The sequence below is a fragment of the Petaurus breviceps genome, unplaced genomic scaffold (assembly GCF_028583685.1).
Source record: "Petaurus breviceps papuanus isolate PSGF00001 unplaced genomic scaffold, PetGlider_PUasm1.0 90823, whole genome shotgun sequence".
NCBI classification, from domain to species: domain Eukaryota; kingdom Metazoa; phylum Chordata; class Mammalia; order Diprotodontia; family Petauridae; genus Petaurus; species Petaurus breviceps.
Window position 1 is genome coordinate 694,513 of NW_027187352.1, and position 17,947 is coordinate 712,459.

Sequence of the window (17,947 nt, forward strand, 5' to 3'; positions counted from 1 at the left end):
GCATAACTGGGCTTCCTGGACACGTGGTGTTGGGGCTGGGCAGTCCCTACAGGGCCTGGCTAGAGCTGCCAGAAACTGCAGAATCCCAGAAAGGGGACGGGCCAGAAGTCATTCCATTCCGGGAAGTAACAGAAAAAAATAGGAATTGTGGAACCGAAAGGAGCTAGACAAAAAGAAAGTGGATTTTATTGTCGCGGGACTGCCTGATTACATACCCAGGTCAGTGAGTTGGCATGGGCCACGTGACCGTTTTAAAAGTGAGTCAGGTTACACTACAATCAGTGATTTGATTGTGTATTTTTGGGTTTGCCCTAAACTCTGGGCGGAGATGGGGAAGATCCGGTGGGGGAGGGGACGGGGAAAAATGGAGAAATATCCGGCGGGGATTTTACCCAGGCTAAAGTTCCTGCTCACTGATAAGTTGGGGAGGGAATGGTGGAGTTGTGCTTAACATTATAAGGGGGAAAAAAGGGAAAAGAAAAATAATAAGAAGGGTATAAGGGCAAGAGGAGGTTAGTGGAAAGCCTGGTTGGGGGCCCCTGGAGCTGTGGTTTCAGGGACTTTGGAGGTCCTCCTCTCTGTAGATTGCTGGAGTGTTTACCCTGAGGTGGTTGGGCAGTGGTCTAGGAAATAGGTGGGAGGAATTCAAGGGAGTGCCTAAGGTGGAGAAGGAAGATTCCCTGCCTGGAATTCCCCTGGATAGCCCACTGGGAAGACTGTTAAGTGATGAGGGATGGCTCTCTCTAGGTTCAGCAGAAATTCTGATCTTATCTAAGACCGGAAAACCTGCAATAGCCTCTGGAAAGAATTCAAGGTCTCAGGCTTAATTGGAGTGAGAGTTGCAGAAGTTTATTGTTACGCTTCTGTGAGAATCGGGCAAGGGTCCTTTAGGGGACCTGCGAGTGAGAGGGGTACATGCTTTTACTTCTAAAGGGTAGGGCTGCCATTGTCAGGGCTGACCTGACGGGAGGGGCCTCAATGCATAGATAAAGGTTAGAGCTGACGGAGAGGAACTTGTGACTTTAGTGGATAGATAGTTTAGATGAGATTTGGGCCAGACCAGTGAAGACGGGAGGCAAGGACAAAGGAGTATTTGGGCCAGACCGGAGGAGACCTGAAGAGATTAAGTAAGAACAAAGGAGTCACAGAGGTGTTGCCTAGTCGGAATGCTGATAGGGGGAAGGAGCAGAGTTTGAGGCTGGGAAAGGGATTTTACAGATTACAATTTTACAATACAAATTGCTGTGACAATTGTACAAACTGCTTTTACAAATTGGTTTTAGAAATTGATTTAGACCCCAGGTACCCCATCATTAAGGTCCTGGAAGAGAGAGTCTAGGACCCGGAGAAAGCATAAAAAGAAAATTATTAAATACTGTTATAAGTGGCCAAGGGATCCTATACTGGGGTCTTCTGTGTTTTGGTCTAAGTTCCAGAGGGGTGAAGATTAGGTGTGTAGACTGCTTAATTTATATGTTAATGATAGACAGCTCCCAGTGGGGAGAAGGCTGAGTATGAGGCCTGCTGGGTGGGAAAGATCACTCTAGGTGAAGCTAGGATTCTGCTTAGCAAGACTGGAAGGGAGGGAGATGGAGAAGGGAGGGATAAGAGGTGAGATCCCTTATTAGCTCTTCCCCCTCTCTATCGTCCCCCTCTCCCTAATGCCCCACAGCTCTCCTCATCATCACCACCACCTCAGACATCTCCTAAAACCTCAGAATCAAAGCCTGAGAGAACTGAGGAGATTGAGGACTGTGGGGGACCTTTCACCAGGTTACAGAAAGAATTAGAACAGTGCTAGAGGGATTTGGAGAATTTTGCCCTTCCCTCCTCTGGTCAGGTCAGATCACACAGTGGTTTTTAAGGATAAAATGAAATCTTTAATGGAAGACCCTGGGGAGCTGTCGCAACAATTAGATAAGTTCTTCGGGCCCAACATTTATACCTGGAATGAACTAATGTGGATTCTAAATGTATTATTCTCTCAGGAAGAGCAAGGGATTATAAGGAGGGCAGCAATGGGGGAGTGGGAGAGGAGACATCCTCTGGCCCCTGGAGTGATCCCTGCAGACCAAAAATACCTGAATTGAGATCCTCCATGGGATCACAAGAATGAAGCTCAGAGAATTTACACGTTGGACTTGAGGGAATTAATAATAATGGCATTAGGAATGCAGTTTCAAAGTCACAGAATCTGAAAAAGGCTTTTGATGCCCTACGGAAGAAGGATGAGTCCACATCAAAGTTTTGGAAAGGCTGAGGGAAAACATGAGGAAGTATTCAGGTTTAGACATGAATGATTCCACTATAGAAACTATGTTGAAAGCACATTTTGTCAATAATGCCTGGTCAGTATAAATAGGAAGATTCAGAAGATAGACAGATGGAAAACAGAACCCTAGAAAGGCTGTTTTGGAGGAGGCAACTAAGGTTTATGTGAGAAGGGAGGGTGACAAGCAGAAGTACAAAGCTAAACTAATGGTGTAGGCGGGTAGGGAGGTAGTGAAAGTGGAAGAGCCCAACTATAGAGAAGGCAGGGGAAGGAAAGAGAAAGCCAGGGAAGAATTTAGAAGGAGATAGAGTGAGAAGGAAGAATACTTTTATTGTGGAAAATGGGGACACTTTAGAAGGAAGTGCTCTGTAGGCAAGAGAGAGGAATGAGTGGTTGTCCCTAAGGGCATATGGTAAGAAAGAGGAGGAATAGGGATTTCTGGGGTTCTTCCTTGTTAGGCCCAACCAGGAACCCCTTGCAAATCTAAAGGTTGGGGACTCCAGAAAGGAGATAGCCTTTCTCATGGACATGGGGGCAGAGAGATCCTTCTTGGCATTCTTGCCAAAAGGGATGAAATTAAGTGAAGATACATTAAAGATCTCTGAAGTTAAGGGAGAAAATTTTGGGGTCCCAATCTTTGAGGAGGCATGGGTGGAACTGGAAAACAAAACAGGCAAAGAAAGCGCCTGTATATACCTGAAGCAGGAACCAGAAGGAAAGAGTGAAGGAAGGAAGGAAAAAAGAAAGGAAAGAAGTGAAAAAATAGCTGTATTCAGACAGTAATTACTTCTTTCTGTAGTAATTAGAAGTAGTGACTTCTAAACATCTTGAGAAGGGATTTAATGATCAAATTTAGGTTGGGAGTTAAAGTGGAGGACGAGCAATTGAATGTTTACAAGTACATGCTAACCTCTGAAGAAAACAGGATGTGTGGGCAAGCACCCCAGAGTCCCCAGGGTTGCCGCCAACACAGGTTCTTAGATCTGCTTTTATAAAGGGAAGAAACTCAAAATGGGTTAACAAGCTTACTTTAATCAGTCAGATATGTATCATTTACCTAGTTTCAGGGGAAAAAAGTCAGCACCCCGAACTTCAGAATATACAGACAGAATTATCAAGACAGAAACAGATCAAGTGGACAGATTTCCAAACTGTCCAACCATTACATCCATACCAAATCAACATCTGGGTTTTTCAAAGCAGGGAGTCTCAACAACGGCTTCCCATAATTTCAAATGATCAAATTACAGAACACTTCTCAAAGTGAGCCCCAAAACAAAGCTACACATCAGGGCTTATATAATCTTCTCCTGGCTCAGAGAATGTAACAACCTTATTGACTCACTGGCCAATCAAGAAGTATCTACTGAAAAACAAGCCTCCCACCCCAGGCTCCAGGTGCACTTTAGCCTAGGGGCAGGGAAGATCTTTAAAATTTACATTCCCATTACAGTACCCTATCTCAATGGAGGGAAGGAAAGGATTTCAACTGGTATTTAAACACCTACTTAAGGACAGGCTTTTTTAGAAACATGTATGTCCCCGTTTTAACTCTACAATCTTACCAGTAAGGAAGTCCAGTGGTACCTACAAACTGGTACAAGATCTGAGAAAGGTTAATCAACTGGTATTGGGTTGACACCCTGTGGTACCAAACCCCTATACACCCTTAAGTCAAATTCCCTCAGAGCACAAATGGTTCAGTGTGATAGATCTGAAAGATGCTTTCTGGGAATGTCCTTTGGACCCAGATAGCAGACATCTTTTTGCATTCCCCAGAGAAGATCTTGAGACAGGGAGAAAACAACAATACAGATGGACAGTGCTGCCCCAGGGATTAACTGAGGTGCCTAACCTGTTTGGACAGGTTCTAGAAAGGGTTCTGGAATCATTCCCACCACCTCTGGGGGTCAAATTAGTGCAGTACATGGATGACCTGCTGGTGTCTGGAAGAGAAAGGTGGGAGGTCTCAGGGGTTATAATTGACCTACTAAATTTTTTGGGCTCCCAAGGTTTAAGGGTTTCCCCAAAGAAAGTACAGTTTGTGGAGAGGGAAGTAAAATATGTGGGGCATCTGATCAGTGATGGAGTGAGAAAAATTAACCCTGAATGAATTCGAGGTATTATGGATCTACCCATACCCCAGACTAAAAAAGAATTGAGAAAGTTCCTGGGGCTGACTGGATATTGCAGATTGTGGATTGATTCCTATGCCCAAATGACCAGGGATCTATACAAGAAGCTATTGGCAGAAGAGCCTGAGGTCCTAGTCTGGAAGGAGCAGGAAAAGGAGGAAGTGTCCAGGCTGAAACTGCTCCTGTCCTGGCCCTCCCTGCTTTGGATAAGCCATTTCATTGTTTGTCACTGTGAGTAAAGGGGTGGTGTTAGGGTTATTGACCCAATCATGGGTGGGACAAAGACAGTCAGTAGTTTTCCTGTCAAAGTTGCTGGATCCAGTGCCCCAAGGATGGCCAGAGTGTGTTCAAGGTGTGGCAGCCATGACATTACTGGTAGAAAAAAGTAGGAAACTAACGTTTTGGGAACACTGATGGTGAGCACTCCTCACCAAGTCAGGACAATACTAAATCAAAACTAGGAGATGGTTGACGGATTTGAGAATCCTAAAATATGAAGCTATATTACTGGAAAGAGACGTTCTAGTCCTGACCACTGACGGTAACATCAGTCCTGCAACGTTCCTGCAGAAGGGGGATGGATCAAGACAATATAGAACATGATTGTTTGAATTTGGTAAACTTCCAAACCAAAGTGAGATCACATTTGAGAGACATTCCTTTTAATACAGGAAAAAAGTTGTTTGTGGATGGGTCCTCCAGAATGATGGAGGGAAAAAGAAGGAATGATTATACCAGAATAGATGGGGAAGCTTGGCAAGTGGTGGAATCAGGGGCCTTACCAAAGCAATGGTCTGCTCAAACAAGTGAATTGTATGCTATAAATCAAGTGCTTAATAAGGCTCTGGATGGAAAGATTTGGAAGTATCTATACTAACTGGAAATATGCTTATGGGGTAGTTGGGGGAGGGAGGGGGAGTCTTGGTGCCCCTTGTTTTTCCGATATTCTAGAACCCTAAACCATATCCTACATTCTGCCTTCCAATGTCTAGGTTTTTTTTTTTTTTCCAATAGTGGCAAATACCAGCCTTGTAGCCCTTAGCCACATCAGGAGTGGGGTGTGGGCTTGGAATGGGAGGTGTTTGAATCTCCCCTTTTGCTTTAAAGTCCTCCTCAGCCTCTGTTGCTAGCATTTTGGCAAAATGGGAGGTAAGCTCAGCTATTGTCTGCAAGACATTTTTAAGGGAAGGGGGGGGTGGTTAGCAGGTACTGGGAAAGGAAGGGTTAATGCTGAAGCCAACATAATTTGGGGTGATCCCTACACCAGCACTGGCAATATGTGTGATCTAAATTTCTGAGATTGATCTCCAGAGGGGATCTAGTCAATAGAGATCCCAGAATCTAAATTTTGCTCTCCAGAGGGGATCTAGTTACTACAGAGAGATTCCAGGGCTAGCTTTATCTACAGAGGAGACCTAGTTAATACAAGGAGATCCCAGGGTTAGCTTTAAGGGAATTTCGTACTTCAACCGAACTAGTGGGAAGTTTTGTTGGAATCTGGGAATAGAAGAACTTACAAACTTCATCAAGGTCAAGTTCCAGGAAGATTTAATCTTGAGGTGCCCAAATCATTAACTTTGATGAAGTGAGGTGCTGTTCAGCTATTCAGCAGTTCCAATCTGATGTCAAAGCACCATAACTGTCGACCTATTTCAGAGGTTTGGTTTAAGGAGATAAACAAATGGTGATATAAATTTACGACATTTATTCATTATTCCCTTAAGGCTAGCTTTACTATTTGCACATGGAATGCAGGTACATTTTAGGACCATCCCAATAAAGGGTGGCTGAGTCACACAGATTTATGATCCCCATAATGGTTTGATCTTTGTGTGAGAAAGTACTTTTCTTAATTGGATAAATGATAAATACAGAAAACAAGAGAGATGACAAAGTGTCAATTGAAATTATGATACAGAATATCTGTTTTCTTTACCATTTACCACAAATCATACCATTTACCATTCCATAACATGGTATAATGCCCAGAAAAATCTTAAGATAAGAAAAAGTCCCATTAGGCAAGTTAATGCTATGAGTTGAGGGTCTTGTCCTTAAGGACCATAAATTAGGTCTCTTCTGGTTGACCTAAGGAGGAGGGTTCTCTGAGAGTGAGACAAAGCTGGGTCTGTTTGAAATTTATGATCTCTGGATGCCTGTGTTAAATCCTGTTCTCAGCCTTATCTGGTCTCTGAGTGGCTGACATAGAAAGAGAGCCTTTTTTGCAAAATGAAGCCTAGCAGTCTGTTTGATTAATTCAAACTTTGGCCAAAATGTGATATTTAATGATTATCACATACAATTATTAAATATTTATGTAGATCATAAATTTGCGTGAAACAGCCACCCTGAATTGGAATGACTCTAAAATGTATTTAAGCTTTCTCATTCTTTTGCTCAGGCAGTTAGAACTCATCTTCTAACTCCTTGTATGTACAAGTTTGCTAGTTTTAAAGGAATAAAATGAAAGAACTGTAAATCGCTAGTTTGTTTGTCTCCTTTAACCAAGCTTGCAGGTTAACAAAACCAAACTGCCAGCATTTCTTACAAAGCTATGCCAAGAAATCCCCAAATGTTGTCTCCAAGAATCAGACGTTAATGAAACAACTGAACAGCAACAACAGATTCCAGACTGCACTGAGCTCTGGGGATACCAGGAAAGGCAAATGCCAGTCCCTGTCCTCAGGAAGCTCCCAGTCCAGTTGGGGAGACAAACAAACAAACAAACATGCACAAACATCCTGCCTGCAGTGAGTAGGAAATAATGGCCAGAGGGAAAGCTCCAGAATTCAGAGGGATCAGAAGAGTCTTCCTATAGGAGATGGATTTTAGTTTGGAGTTGGAGAAACCAGAGAAGCCAGGAGGAGACAAGAGGAGGGAGGAGGAGAGAGAACATTCCAGGCTTGGGGCCAGAGGAGAGACCCCACCCAGAGAGGTGCCTGTTGTTATTGGAGGAATAGCTCAGGGGCCAGTGTCACTGCTGGAAAACCTGGGGAGCTTTGAGGTAAGAGACTGAAAAGGGAAGTAGGGGGCTTATTGCCAAGGGCTTAGAAGGGAAACAGCATTTTGTATTTGATCCTGGAGTGATGGGGAGCCATTGAAGGTTCTTGTGTGTGCAGGGGGAGTGACATGGTCAGGCCAGTGCTTTAGGAAAATCCCCTTGGTGGCTGAATGGAGGATGGACTAGAGTGGGAGAGACTTGTGGTAGGGATGCCTTATTGATCTGTTTGACCCCAGGGCACAGACCCAGAAGACAGTGGGGGCTCAGTGTGCAGGGAAGATTAGGCTCCTGTAGGCCAAAGCTTCTTAGCAGATAGAGCTGCCCCAAGGGGCAATGTGGTAACTTTGGAGGTAGTGACCTCCCCATCCCTGCTGGTCTTCAAGGGGAGGCAGGATGCTAGGGGATTTCATTCTTCTGGCAGGAGTTGTACTAGGTGACCCCTGATCCCTTCCAGGGGACCTTCTGAGGTTCTAAGATCCTAATAGGAAAAGGGAGCAAAGTCTGCCTATCTGGGTGTTTGCTCTGCTATGCCTTGCCTTCAAGGCCTGTTCTGGGTTATTTTTCTCTGAATTTCAACTGAATCCTAATTTTAGAGGCTTTGCTAGGTCTCCCCTGCTGGCCATATGCGGACCTGCATGGGCAGGGAGCAAACCAGTAGCCCCTGATTGTCTCTAACACTTGACAGCTGACCAAGTCCCTTCACAGCCAGGCTTCCTGAGAGGGAGGCGCACAGATTATTCCCACAACCTGAGAGATGAAGGATCAGGCTCAGAGAGGGCAAGGAATTGTCCTAGGACACACAGCTTCCAAGGGGTGAAAGGAAAGTAGGGCTGATGGCAGGTCTTTTCCAAAGGAACAAACTCATTCATGTAAATAGCCTCTCTGGGCTCTCTCTTCCAACTCTTCCCTGGACCCATGTTTGGGTCATAAGTTTGGAGAATGATGGGATCATAGACATAGAGCTGGAAAGGACCTGAAAGCCCCCTTTATTTTACAGATGAGGAAACCGAGGCAAAGAGAAGTGACTTGTCCCACATCACACAGTTATCAGGTGTCAGAGGCAGGATTTTCACTCAGTTCTTCCTGACTATATGGTTGTGTGGGGTATGGTGAAGACCCCTCATAGAATTTAAGGCTGGGCTCTGAATTCAGTTTTTCTGTGAAAACAAGCTGTTGACTCAGAGGTGTTCCAGGAGAAAGCATGGGAACACAGGATGTAGGCCCATCTGCATGTAATATACTGAATCTGTGGGATCATCATATCTGCTTGTTCTCATAGGACCATGAGTGAAGTAGGTGAAAGCACTCTCATAAAATGTAGGCAGTGCTCTAAACTCAAGCTGGGCCTGTTTCACTTTTGCAAACTTACCCCTCCCCTGCTTTCACCCACTGCCAAATAAGGTGTCCAATGTTTTTGCCAGTCTTCATTGGTTAAAAATCGTTTCCCTGTTTTTTCTGTCTGGGCAGATTCCTGAGCTTGATTGTAAGGCTAGCTCTCGACCAATGAGGGTATGGTCAGTGGGAGGGGTTGTTTGTGTTAGGCTATCTAACCACCTTTTTGCTTTCTGCAACCAGCCTCCCTCCACTGGTCCATCCTGGTGGAGGTGATGCCCCTTTCTTGCAAGAATTGAATAAATCCAGGGGCGGAGCCAAGATGGCAGAGTAGAAACAGGACTCTTGCTTGGCCCTGGCTCCAACCACCTCCAATACCTGTGAAAATATGACCCTAAGCAAACTTTAGGGCAACAGAACCCACAAAGTGACAAAGAGAAACGAATCTCCTGCTTAAGGCAGCCTGGCAGGCTGGTAGGAAGGGTCTATTGTACCAGTCTGGGAGCAGAGTGCAGTCCCCCATGAGCAGCATGGTTCTGGCCCCAGGGTGGCCTCAGCCAGTGGCAGTGGAGCAAACTTCAGGAGAGTGAATCACCAGTAGCTGTGGTGGTTTCTAGACTTCTCAACCTATAAACACGAAAGTAAAATGTCAGTCGGGAGCTCTCTTGAAAGAGGGGGTCAGAAGAGCACAGTCCAGCCACTGCCCAAGGGGTGAGAAGTGGAAAAGGTGCAGGTAGCTGCAGCTGCTGCCATGTGGCTGCCTCCAGAGCTCCTGGCCTGCAGATCATAGGGGGACCAAGCGGCCATTCAGAGGGTGATAGCTCTTGCTTTGACCTGCTTGGATCTGAATCGCTATCTTGGATGGTGGTCCTGGGGTGTGTGGCCAGTGTGCCAGAGCTTGTGGGGACTGTAGAGGGGGCTCCCTCCTAATAGCTCCAGCAGCTGCAAAAACCCCAGTGATTTGGGACACGGCTCTCTCCACTCTGGAAGCAGAGTTCTACCTTGGCAAAGAGCTCAAAAGTCAAGTAATTGGCTGCCAATATGAGCAACCAATGGAAGCACAAACACATGATAGAATCCTTTTTTGAGAACAAAAGGGATCCAGGCATGGAGTGGGAGAAAGACAGTGAAGTCAGAACTCCTGCATCAAAAGCCTCCAAGAAAAATATGAATTGATAGCAGGCCATGGAGGACCTTAAGAAGGATTTTGAAAATCAAGTAAGAGAAGTGGAGGAAAAATTGAGAAGAGAAATGAGAATGATGCAAGAAAATCATGAAAAGAGAGTCAACAACCTGACTGAAGAAAATAACACCTTAAAAAACAGACTAACTCAAAGGGCAAAAGAGACCCAAAAAGCCAATAAGGAGAAGAATGCCTTAAAAAGCCAAATTGCCCAAATGGTAAAGGAATTTCAAAAACTCACTGAAGAGAATAATTCCTTTAAAATTAGATTGGAGCAAATAGAAGCTAATGACTTTATGAGAAATCAAGATACTACCATGTTTCCCCGATAATAAGACACTGTCATTATTTTTTTTTGGACAGAAAAACACCAGAGGGCTTATTTTCAGGGGAGGGCTTATTTTAGAGGAATCTTACACAGTAAGGGGAGGGCTTATTTTCGGGATAGGTCTTATTATCGGGGAAACACGGTATGAAACAAATCCAAACAAATGAAAAAATAGAAAGCAATGTGAAATATCTCACTGGAAAAAAAAAACTACTGACATGGAAAATATATCCAGGAGAGATAATTTAAAAATTATTGAGCTACCTGAAAGCCATGGTCAAAAAAAGAGCCTAGACACCATCTTTCAAGAAATTATCAAGCAAAATTGCCCTGATGTTCAAGAACCAGAGGGCAAAATAGAAACTGAAAGAATTCACCAATCACCTCCTGAAAAAGTTCCCAGTAAGAAAACTCCTAGGAATATTATAGCCAAATTCCAGAGTTCCCAGATCAAGGAGAAAATACTGCAATCAGTCAGGAAGAAACAATTTGAGTACTGTGGAAACACAATCAGGATAACACAAGATCTAGCAGCTTCTACATTAAGGGATCTAAGGGCTTGGAATATGATATTCCAGAGGTCAAAAGAGCTAGAATTAAAAACAAGAATCACCTATCCATCAAAACCGAGTATAATGCTTTAGGAAAAATTATGGTCATTCAATAAAATAGAGGATTTTCATGCATTTTTTTTCTTTAGATTTTTTTTTTTCCTTTTGGAAGGGGGAAAGCAGGGCAATTGGGGTTAAGTGACTTGCTCAAGGTCACATGGCTAGTTTTTTGTGTGTTAAGTGTCTGAGGCAAGATTTGAACTCAGGTTCTCCTGACTCCAGGGCCAGTACTCTATTTACTTCGCCACCTAGCCACCCCCTGATTTTCATGCATTCTTAATGAAAAACCTGAACTGAACAGAAAATTTGACTTTCAAATACAAGAAAGCAAGAGAAGCACGAGAAGGTAAAAAGGAAACAGAAATCATAAGGAACTTATTAAAGTTCCTACGTGGAAAAATGACAATCGTAACTCGTAAGACTTTTCTCACTATGCAGATAGTCAAAGGGAATATATATGTATACATGCACATGTATGTATGTATAGGAGGGTGTATGTGTGTATAAATGTATGTGTGAATGTGTGCATCCACGCATATATAGAGGGCACAGGATGAATATGAAGGGATAACTAAAAAAATATAAAATTAAGAGGTGAGAGAGGAGTATATGAGGAGAAGGAGAAAGGGAGAGAGAGACTAGGATAAATTATCCCATATAAAAGAGGCAAGAGAAAACTGTTACAATGGAGGGGAAGAGCAGGAAGGTGAAAGGGAATGGGTCAAACTCACTCCCATTGAATTTGGCTTAAGGAGGGAATAACATACACACTCAATTGGGTTTCTTCCCCTACAGGAAAATAGGGGGAAAGGGGATGAGGGGGGGAGGATAGAAGGGAGGGCAGATTGGGGGAGAGGGTAGTTAGAGGCGAACACTTTTGAAAAGGGACAGGGTCAAAGGAGAAAAGAGAGTAAGTGGGGGCGACATAGGATAGAGGAAATTATAGTTAGTCTTTCACAATATAACTACAATGGAAATGTTTTATGTAACTACACATGTACAACCTATATTGAATTGCTTATCTTCCCCTTGGGGGTGGGTGAAGAAGGAAGAAGGGGAAAAAAAATGTGGAACTCAAAGTTTTAAAAACAAATATTAAAAAATAATTGTGTTTGGTTTTTTTGTTTGTTTGTTTTTTTTACATACAACTGAGAAATAAGATATTCAGGCACTGGGGTATAGAAATCCATTTGCCCTACTAGAAATTTAGGGGGGGATGGGGGAGGATATAAGAGAGAACAGATTAGGGGAAGGGGTATTCAGTAGGCTCAGTATTTTGGGATGGGGGGTAGGAGAAAGAAGAGGCAAAAAATTTCTAACTCAAAATCTTGTAGAAATGCATGCTGAAAACTGAAAATAAATACATAAATTGGAAAAAAAAAAAGAATTGAATAAACCCTTTTTGTTCCTACATCGAGAAGCTCTGAGTTTTTTATTAAGATTTTGGGTAGGTGTTTTAACCCACACATGGCCCACGCTATCTACTATATCACCTTTTCTGGGTCTCTGGGGGCAGCTGACTTTTGCTCCCCTGTGGGTTCTAGGGGTAACCCTGAGGGGTTGGGGTTTATAGCAGTGAAGCTCAACAAACCCCATCAAATATGCTCCTCATTATGAAGTAACAAGTTAAATGATATTAGCTTTTAAAAAGGCATTTACTGCAATAGTTTGTTAGGAATCTTGTTACAAAACAATCTCCTCCCCCAGGTGGGGGGTGGGTGGAGGGAGGCATTCCTTCCTACATCCAAGGTCCCTGATGACCATGGGGGTGACCTTTAGGCACAGCAGCGCTCAGGGGCATGAGCAGCCTGGACCTCTGGGGGACCTGGAAAGTATTTTTCAACCCAGCATACTGAGCTGTGAGAGCTGTATGAGGAGGGGGAGAGAAGACTGAATGAGCACAAATGGGCCCAAGGCTTCTGTGTCCCTTAGTGTGTGATGACCCCTCTGAGGCATCAGCCCAGGGCTGTGCTGCAGCTCTCCTATCAGCTCCCCAAAGTGCAGCTGGACAAAATGTTCAGTGTGAACACTGACACCTCAGAAAGGGGCAAATGCTGCAGATCAGGGCTTGATTTATTGTTTTGATTGTCTAGACTTAACAGATTGATAGGAATAATGCACATGTAACTTAAAGGTGTGTCTTTCGGGTATATTTTCCTGTGGAGAGTCAGTTGTTAAACATTTATCAGTATACTCCTCCTCCTCATCATTGATTTCTTTCTGAAGTGGCAGAAGGAACCAGGCCCAGACTGTCACCCTGCTCTTCACTGCCAGCCTCCTTGACTTGTCCTCAGGACCTGCCTGGTTATTTCAGGTTTGCTGTGAACTGGAAAATGAAGGGGAAACCTGAACCTATTTCTGCATTTGGTGTTCCTTATTTCCATGCTTCCTGGCCACACCAGCTCATGGAAGGTCACTCTGGGCCCTCCCATTGTGGCCCTCTCATCTTACCATCTACTGACACTTCAGCATAGCCACAACTAGAAAAATATCTATTTTCTACAGAATGTTGCTCAGTCAGTGAATAAGCATTTATTATACACCTTCTGTATGCTAGACACTGTGCTGAGTGTTAAAGATACAGGGAAAGGTAGAAGACAGTCCTCTACCCTCCCCAAGCTCAAAATCTTAACTGGGGGAGACAACGTGGAAACATCTATAAACAAACAAGCCACAGAGAAGACACATAGGAAATAACCACCAAAGACAGGCATTAGAATGCAGAGGGATTGGGAAAGGCTTCCTAGAGAAGGTAGAATTTCAGTGGGAACCTGAAGAAGTAAGGGAAGCCAGGAGGCTGAGATGAAGAGGGAGGGCATTCCAGGCCTGGGGACAGCCAGGACAAAGGGAGGGAGGGTCTTGTGGGAGGAGCCACAAGGAGGCCAGTGTCACTAGATCAGAGCATGTGAGAGGTTTAAGGTGTAAGACTGGGAAGTTGGGGAGACAGGTTATGAAGGGCTTTGGGCCCAGAGCAGAGAATTTCCTATTTCATCCTGGAGGTGATAGGGGGTCCCTGGGATTTAGTGAGGGGAGGGGGGGCCAGGATCAGACTTGTCTTTAGGAAAATCCCTTAGACAGTAAAGGTTTGGCCTGGAGGCAGAGACACTGGTGACAGCCAGACCAAGCAGCAGGCCTGAGCCACAGTCTAGGCCTGAGGGGTAAAAGGCCTGTGCCAGGATGGAGGCAGTGCCAGAAGAGATAGGGCTAATAGGCAAGAGAGGGGATGGAAGGTTAAATCGTAGGCCTGGAAACAGTTTGGGATATTGTAGGGTAAGAGAGAAGAAGGTGCTGAGGAGGATATTTGGGGTGTCAGTCTGGGAGCCTGAGAGGATGGGGGGAGGGGCTCTCAGCAGTAATGGGGGAGTTAGGAAGCAAGGAGGATGGGGGTGAGGAGGTGTGAATAATGAGTTTGGTCTGGGCCAGCTGAGTTTAAGGTGTCCATGGACATCTGGTTCCAAGGGTTCAAAAGGTGGTTGGAGAGGCCAACTTGGAGGTCAGGACAAAGGTTAGTCTGTAAGAGTAAACTTGAGGATCATCAGGATAGAGATGTATGGGGTGCGAAGGCCCTAACCCAAACTGACTACTGGGAGAACTCAAAGTGAAGGTAGAAAGTTTTATTAGAATCTCATGAGAAGTGGGCCGTCCAGTCACTGAAATTATGCCCAGAGAGAGGAAGCTGCCGTACAGAAGCTAAAGCTAGGTTAAATAAGCAAGGGTTACACACCCCTCCTAAAGATTAACCTAATTATTACTAATGAGACTCTAATTTTGTTAAATAATATACATAATATATTAGGTTCATTAAACAAGTGTGGTACAACCTCAGAACTTATTGCACTGTCAGTGGAATTGTGAACTGATCCAACCATTCTGGAGAGCAATTTGGAACTCTACCCAAAGGGCTAAAGAACTGTGCATATGCTTGATCAAGCTCTGCCAGTACTAGCTCAGTATCCCAAAGAGATCATAAAAACAGGAAAAGGACCCAGAAGTACAAAAATATTTATAGCACCTCTGTGTGTGTGGCAAAAAATTGGAAATAGAGAGCAGATGCCCATCAATTGGGGAATGGCTAAACAAGTTGTGGCATATGAATGGAATAGAAAACTACTGTTCTATAAGAAACAATGAGCAGGCAGATTTCAGAAAATCTTAAAAAGACTTGCATGAACTGATACTGAGTGAAGTGAGCCCCAACCAGGAGAACATCGTACACAGTAACAACATTATATGATAACCCACATTGGTAGACTTAGCTCTTCTCGGCAATGCAGTGATCTAAGACAATTCCAGAAGACTCATGATGCAAAATGCTATTCACATCTAGCAAAGGAACTATGGAGTCTGAATGCAGATCAAAGCTTGCTATTTTCTCTTTTTTTTTCTTTCTCATGGTTTTTCCCTTTTGTTCTGGTTCTTCTTTCACAACATGACTAATGTGGAAATATGTTTAAATTGGTTGCACATGGAGAGCCCATGTCACATTGCCTCACATCTTGGGGAGGGGTGAGGGAAAGTAGGAAGGGGAAATATTTTGGAACTCAATATTTTATCAAAGTGAATGTTGAAAACTATTTTTATATGTTATTGGAAAAATTAAATTACTATCAAGCAGAAAAAAAAGAGAAAGGATAGATGTACACTATGGCTGAGAGTTTAGCGATTGTCAAATCATCCACAGAATTAAAACTGGTGTGAACCTTAGAGAACACTGTTTCAATCTCCCTGCTTTTATCTCCCTGAAGACTAGAGAATGAATGAATAAACAAGTAGCAAGGAAGCATCTAATTAGCTGATTGAACAGCTGGAAATACAAGAAAACCTTATATTAAGCACATACTACATTCCAGCACTTAATGCACAAACACAAAAGGGAGGTAGGCCCTGCCCTCAGGGAGCTTCCATTCCAACAGCAGAGACCACAGGAAGAGAGGAGTGGGGTCCAGGGAAGGGAGCTGTACTTTGGGGAGTTTGGGGAGTGGAACAGTGGGGCAGTCCATTGACACACTTTCCCCAGGGGCAGTGGTTAGTGCTGGTTCAGTTACAGTGCTCAGGGCCAGATGAGGAAAGGTTAGGAGAGTGTTTAGGGATGGGGGGAGATGATGGACACACAGTATCAGGGTGGAAAATGACCAAGAGGATTCTCAGAATTGGGTGAGGGGAGAACATTGTGCAGTCATACAGGAGGGACCAGAAGCCAAGTCTCTCAGCTCTCACAGATTCTCTGTTCATTACAGTCTGGGAGTCTCCTGTTAAGGTCTAGATACTCCTGGCAGGAACTTGTATATTCAGCCATCTTCTGTCATAACACCTTGGCAAGAATGAGTGGATCAGACCCTTGGCAATGCTAGCCAGAGGAGATCCAGATGAGGACACCAGACAGACCTAGTCATTTCTCCAGGTGATCAGACTCCACGTCTCCTCAGTGAGCTGCACTACTCCCCTCTCCTGGCTCTGTGGCCCACCCTCCTTCTAATTCAGCTGCACAGCCAGTAATCACCTAAGGGACAGGCAAACCCCAGTCCAGGAGCTTGGGCTCCCTCTGCACTTCTAAGGGACCCATGGACAGCGGCAGAGCAGAGGCTAATGCAGTGCCTCCCTCAAGGCCATTGATGGCATCTGTTGCCTTCCTGTCCGCACCCCTCACCCTCAAGCATCCAAAAAGTTTCCCTCCTTTCTGATCATAGGAAGCAGTCAGGAGAGAGAATGTCATCTCCAACAGGATCACAGGAAGGAAAGGGATTTGCCCAAAAGTGGGCCCACAGCAGAGCGGCAGCAGCAGCTGATCCAGAAGTCAGACCTGCATCTGCAGGGCCCCCAACCACACAAACTAATACTCTTAATCCTGGGTCTACATTATCTTCTGATTTTCTTCTGCTCTTTCCCTAGAACACCACAAAGGAGGATTCTCAGTGATTGGCCCTCCTCGGCTCATTCAGGCTGAGCAGGGGGAAGATGTCACACTCTCCTGTGAAGTCTCCCATAAGCTGGATGCTTGGAACATGACTGTGAACTGGTTAAGAAACCAGACCCTGCTGCACAGGTACCCCATCGGGGAGAAGCTGGAAGAATCCCAGGGTGCTGAGTTCCAGGGGATGCTGGAGCTGCTGAAATAGGACATGGCTGAGGGGAAGATGACCCTGAGGATCTGGCAGGTCCAGGTCTCTGACTCTGGTCCATACATTTGCCGTGTCCAGTCTCCTGACAATTGTGACGGAAGCTGGCATTGAACTACAGGTGGCAGGTAGGTCCTGCAGGGTTCATGGGTTTCTACAAGTAAGACTCCCCTAAGCTAGCTTCCCTTAATGGGCTCCATGTGAGGCCTATTAATGAGCAGTAAGATCTTCCATCCCATCACTTCAACTGATCAAGAAACTTCCATGACTCCCTATGGTTTTAGAGTCCTACACAATCTGGCCCCAGCACTGTCCAATGGCATGGCCCCTCCCTCTACTCTATTGTCCATGTTGCTGATGACCACCACAGTGAGGCACTGGGATCCTGGGAGGATGGGGGAGGGAAGGTTATTAAAAGAGGGGTAAGTTGTTGACAGAGACTGTTTTGTCCTTGGAAAATGTCATCTCTAGAAGGGCCCTCAGGGGTCTAAATCTGAAACCAGATCTTCTGATTTTCCAAGTCTGGTGTTGTTTTTTCTCTCCTGTATCATTCTGCTGCCCCCAGCCCCTTCCTTTTATAGGAGGTCAAACCAAGGTCCAGGAGAGGGCCATGGACCAGTGTGACAATGTAGTGTAGGGCTGAACCCAGGGCTGATGGAGTCCAGGCTGCTCAGCCAAGAGCCACGGAGAGTTTCTCAATGAAGATGTGAGAACCAAATCCAGAATGGACTTTGGATGAGAGTAACATCCTCTGGAATCAGAAGACCCAGTCCCGTCTCTGTCATTACCTATGTATAACCCCTTGGACAAGTCTATAAGGACACAGCTGTGAGGTGGTGGGAAGAGACCTGAACTAGGAGTCAGAGTGATGGGGTACAGGCTCTGGGAAACTCCTTGATCTCTGATTGAATCTTCCCACTTGATGAGGCATTTGCCTGAGGCCATAAGCCTTTCATTCTAGCTAGGCCC

At 44.8% G+C, this 17,947-nt stretch overlaps 1 protein-coding gene across 5 annotated transcripts in view; it reads left to right on the forward strand.

The window, feature by feature from the left end:
* Positions 1–17,947, forward strand: part of LOC138148236 (myelin-oligodendrocyte glycoprotein-like) — a 111,010-nt gene continuing 93,063 nt past the window's right edge. For 3 of the 5 annotated variants that reach the window (XM_069070788.1, XM_069070787.1, XM_069070793.1), the window contains exons 1-2: positions 2–219; positions 16,752–17,106. The gene's annotated coding sequence lies outside the window, so the exon portion shown is untranslated. Of the gene's footprint in view, positions 220–16,751; positions 17,107–17,947 lie in introns of all 5 variants that reach the window. The other 2 variants (XM_069070786.1, XM_069070785.1) reach the window with 1 other exon arrangement.